This window comes from Rhagoletis pomonella, unplaced genomic scaffold (assembly GCF_013731165.1).
Source record: "Rhagoletis pomonella isolate Grant_MI unplaced genomic scaffold, Rhpom_1.0 Rhpom_scaffold_00004, whole genome shotgun sequence".
NCBI lineage: Eukaryota > Metazoa > Arthropoda > Insecta > Diptera > Tephritidae > Rhagoletis > Rhagoletis pomonella.
The window spans coordinates 25,892,911-25,898,568 of NW_023458558.1; the positions used below are offsets into that span (position 1 = coordinate 25,892,911).

At 34.0% G+C, this 5,658-nt stretch overlaps 1 protein-coding gene across 1 annotated transcript in view; it reads left to right on the plus strand.

The window, feature by feature from the left end:
- LOC118737325 (tachykinin-like peptides receptor 99D) overlaps positions 1–5,658 on the plus strand; it is a gene marked incomplete at its 5' end in the record, with an annotated part of 41,183 nt that overhangs the window by 14,158 nt on the left and 21,367 nt on the right.

The following is a 5,658-nucleotide window of genomic DNA, read 5'->3' on the forward strand; positions in this document are numbered from 1 at the left end:
TTTTTTTTAATATTCGTAATGTTTTTCGTCATTTTTTGGTTATTTTTTCTATCAAAATACCAAATTCAAGCTTTAACTGAAACCATATAAACCACAGTTTCAAACTTTATACAAAATTTTGGAAAATTTAACCAATTTTAATTAAAATTTCAACTTTATAGTCTGAATATTTGGAACTTTTTTTGGGCATGCAATTTTATAGCTCATGTTGTCATATTTTTATGGAAAAATAGAAAAAAAAAATTAGCTCGGAAAAAATTATGAATGTTAAGCAAAAAATCTCACGTAGTCACTTGTTTGAGTCACTGTATGTGGGATGCTTAAGCATGGTACACTACAAAACTAAAAATATTAGGAGGCTTTGAATTAAATAAATAAAACGAAAAATTCAACTTAAATCTAAATAGTTTATGTCTCCATTAATTCAGGCTAAACAACGAAAGGTTTGACATATTTCTTATACGCTGAAAGAGAATAAGGATATTATCTGCGAAGGACTTTTATAAAGATCTCTTGTTTACACTTTAGCAACAACTTTTAAGTAAAAGATGAAAAACTTGAAGTTGGCCCAAAACATATAAAACGAGCCTCAACCCCTGAAGCCTAAATCGATCAAATCATTTTTATGTGAAAATTTCAACTTCATGTATACAAATTTCTACACAGGTTTATATACATACACGTATATTTATTTGCTTCCCCATACCAATAATGCTTATGTATGAATTTTATAAATATTTATGCGTGTAAAGCAGCACACTCCATCCACTTGTTTACATTTACGTTTAAGTCGAGCATGCCGAGAAATGCCGTTGTTTGCACGAAACGATCAAATCCATTAAAATTATTTACGCTTGTGTTTCTTTATTTGTTTGCTCAGCTTTCAGCCACGCAATTTCAGGTCCTCATTTCGGTCACCTATAAAGTTATGTGTGGACAGAGTACCATAAACGCGTAGCCACCGTGTAACAATTTTTTACGCAATACGATGCTGTAATGTCCCTGCAGTGAAAACCCAAACCAGTTAGAAAAAATACTAGTTCATAAACTAGTATGCGCCTACCAGTGCGACATTTTCGAAGAACTTAAGCGTTCAGCGACATCTGCCTTTGAATTGCCAAAGCCTAAAATAAAACGCACGCGTCACGTGAAGACTACTGGTTCTGGTTCTGGGATCGCAGGTTCGAGGCCGCTTGGAGGTGGTTAAGATTTTTAAAGTTAGACCACAGAATAAACAGTATACAGAAGACGCACCACATACAAATTTATTTTTCTTCGGCGGACGTAATATTACAACCCGGACCAGAGCAGAGAAGTTAACATTACGACCACTATGAATAACATGGCGACCCGGAACAGAGCAGAGGAGTTAACATCACGTCCACTATGAATAACATGAAGTTAACATCTCGCCATAAACACACATCGGGATCAGCGTTGCCGCGAGCTGGAAAAAAATGTATCAGTTGCCAAGCAGAAAAAGTATCAAAAGCAAACAAAACTGTTGTTTATTAAACTATTATTTAAAAAACAAATAATAAATAAAATTTTATAATTAAATCCATAGTTATAAAAAAAATTATATATCTTGCTTTTGTCTGCTTATTTGCATAATGAAAAACAAACTTATAGGGACCCTAAACCACACAAAATCCTTGCGCAACCCGAGACTTGTACAAGTCAATATTGTGGAATTTACTACAGCATAAAATTGCGCAAACCTTATTTTGAAGAAACGTTGCTCAAGTAAATATGTGCAAGAAATATTAATGTGCGTTGTATATATTGATAGCTTCATCCTTAAAACGTAAAAAAAAACTAAATTCAAAAAAATATATTTTTTTCGATATTTCGTAATGTTTTTGTGTGGTTTAGGGGTCCTATAACAGTTATAAGAGTTACCCAATCAACTTATAAATATCTATATATAAATTGTGAGACTTCAAATAACAATAAAAAAATATTAGCCTTTAGACTAGTAGTACTATTCATAGTTTTCGAAAATTCATTTCTGCCAGCCGAAAGTATCAAAATACGGCATTTGGGAACAAAAAAGGATCAGATATTAAAATTTAGAAAAACAGTATTAAAAAATATACAATTGTACCAAAACGGCAACGCTGATCCTGATGGAAAACGTAGTTAACATTTTGTCGTCATAGCGACGATGGAATTAACATCGTCAGCCGAGTGAAAATACTGCTAAAGTAACAAAGGCAGCGCCGCTTGTGATACCCTTGCTTGCCTCACCGCTCGTGCCATAAATTCAAATTGGTTGGATAGTCGACATGCGTCTTCTGTATACTGTTTATTCTGTGGTTAGACCAATGTAAGTAGGAATAATTATTTCAGTTTAAATATAAATAACAAACTAAAAATTTAGTTGCATTGCAAAAAAAAAAAAACAAATGTATGGGAAGAAATACTTGTGCCATAAAAAATAGATTAAAATTTTTTTTTTATTAAATCTAAGAATTACAAAAAAAACCGAAATAAAAAATATAAATAAAAGAAACATTATAAAAATAAAATAAAATTAAAAAATTTTCCCTGCGTCAGGGCTTGAACCGGGTACCTCAGGCATACCACGCGAGTGCTTTGCTCTGTCGGCCATTGCGACTGTTGGAGCGCCGCGAGCAAAAAGGCATGCTAATGCTTTTCATGGGATGAATTGGCAGACTATCTCATCAACTGGTATGATGCTACTAGTATTTCTACTAGTAGATGCTGATGCATAGCTTGACAATTGACATCTCGTAGGACATCGCAATGTTAAAAATACCAGTTGCTAACATTGAAAAAGGATAGAACGTGAACTAGTTGGGCTGAAACGCAAACTGGTAGAATTCTAGTTCACAACTAGTAGCTTTCCCTGCAGGGGTGCTGCTGTCCGCGAATACTCACACACGCCCTGTCACACAATTCAAGCGTATGTAGGTAAACACCACGTATGTATGTGTGCTTAACACTTTCCCACTCGCCTTTCTACAAAATATTTCATTGAATGCGGTTAATTTGTAACGCCAATTACTATTTGCCTTATTGTGTGTGTAACCCTTTTTATTTGCTTTTATTCTTTTCACTCAGCTTCATCCGTTTTTTTTCTTCTCTTTACAGCGACGATGACATTTCATTCATTTTACCCTGGTGGCGCCAAGTGCTGTGGTCTATACTATTCGGTGGGATGGTTATTGTGGCGACCGGCGGAAATTTAATTGTCGTTTGGATTGTTATGACAACGAAAAGAATGCGAACCGTTACCAATTACTTCATAGGTGAGTCATATATTGTTGAAGCATAAATTAAAGGGGAAAAACGAAGTCTCTGTCAGCCATAAATGAAATCTCGTTAAAGCGGCGAGCGTGTGTGCGTCTTGTTTTTCTTACACTGCAAAATAGTTTAATATGAATACTATTTTTAAAAAGAGGGTCGTATATGTTCGTGCACATACTTACGAGTCGTCGATGTTTTTGCAAAACCGCCTAAATCGCGTTTGTGTCAAAAATGAGATTTGGTAACCCTGAACTCCAGGCATGGAGATTTATGCATAAGCCACTATATAAATAGCTTTTATAACTTGGTAAAATTAATGTTTTCTAATAGAAATATTTGGAAAAATGTATTTTCATAAACCCATAAATTAAAAAAGGCACCCCTTTATAATACACCCCTCAGTCGTGGAGGGTTAACTTTTTTTGTTTTGCAAAAATATGGGAAACTATAAGCCAATCAATAAAAAAAAAGAAATTAGCTACAATGTACTGCGCATTTGCGCCCAAAAAACCTTATACAAAAACTGCATTAAGTTCACTATGTAAAGAACCACACTTACATGATCTAAAAGAACCACTTAAAAACTTAGACGGCCGTATTAGGTAAATATTTTCACTATTCCCAGCCAGAAGATGAAGGAGGGCGATCAGCAGTGGGTTTTCGTATTTAAGAATAATTGATATAACCTAGCAAAGATTTATACAAAAATTATAATACTTGAATATTTCAGCAAATTAACGCACAAAGCTCGTTTTCTATAAAAAAGCATAGCCTTTACAAAGCTGATTTTAAAAAAAAAAAACAAAAAAAAAATGGTTGCCTCTTTATTGTTCACTTCAAAAGTTCAGCTCGATTACGACCGTAAACAGCGTTGTTCATTTATTCTCCAGATAAATATTTCCTGCCCTTTTCCCTTCTTGCCCATGGTCATTTGAAAATAGACGCCATGCTGTGTTGTGGTTTTCGCGAAAAAAAAGTTTAAAACTTTAATTAATATTCGTTTACATACGTACATATTTATGTATGTGTGTATCTATGAAAAAAAAAATATCTTTCATGTCAAGGGTGTAGTTAACAAGCGTGTTAAATAGCCTTTGTAGCGCATCAAAACTACGATTGTTACACAAATTGCTTAGATGTGAGTTTGTTAATATCCATTTAGGATAAACTTCTACACCTAACTGATGTGGTTCTAATGAGTATGGTACTTATTCGCGTTGATTCTTTTTTTTTTTTGTTGAATGTTAGCAACTGGTGAATTTAAAACAGCTATGTACATCGTAGCGTCATTTGTTCACTGCTGCATAACTGTTTCGACAGTCGGAGACTAGTATGCATTAACTGCAACTTATTCGGATTAAGTCCGAGTTAATCCGGATCAACGCTGCCACCTATCTAAAAGTGTAGCAATTTAAATATACATATATATACGTAGGTTAAGTAAATTATTGAAACACGTTTAGCGGTAATACATTTGAGGAGATTTGCCACATACATATCATATCGTCGTTTAAAGTACAAAACCGCGTATCGACAAAATGCAAAACCGCGTATATGAGGTTACATAAAATATTTTCTAGAGAGTAAAAACACTCATATTTCAAAATGGTTGTCTTTTTTATAAAGCAATCGCATTTCTGGATTGAGCCAAGAGCTTGTGTGCGCAAATCCAATTTTTGGCAGCAATTTTCAGTTACGCGGTTTTGCAGAATGACGATACGTGGTTTTGTTTTTCATAATTTTGCTTCCGTTGATTTGAGAACACACCTTTCATCTTATGAAATGATAAAGCTTGCAATTAGAAGGCCTGACTAAACTAACTGACTAAAGTTTCTTTTTGCTTGAAATGATGTGTGGGGACTTATAAATCGATAAATTAAATTATAATCAATCAAAACGGGAATTTTGGCTTTTAGTTTAGTAACGGCTTTTTGTATTTCAGCGACGATGTGAGATAGGGCCTTTCTATATTAGGGTAACGATTTGTACGTACTTAAGGAAAAATACAAAAGTTAGATGTTTCGAAAGTATGAGGGTACCGCAGAGAAGTAACAAGCAATAATGTGCCATTATATTTTTAATAAATTGCATGTTATGCTGTTTTATTGTTTTGTTTTTAATCAAATTTATAGTAAAGACTAGCAGACCCGGCGAACTTCGTCCCGCCCAAAATTTTTATATATTTTATTGAAACTTTTTGGTCCAACATTTTCACCAACAATTCAGGTTTACGATTTTCATTGGCACATTTGTCTGCTAAGATTAAGGTTTGGTGGTCATTTGCAGCTTTAAATAACCTAAGGAAAGTGTTATATCCGTTCTTGAAATTCTCCAGTTGTGCGGCATTTCATAGCACGGTTATTCGCAAAGCGAAATAAATTTTTT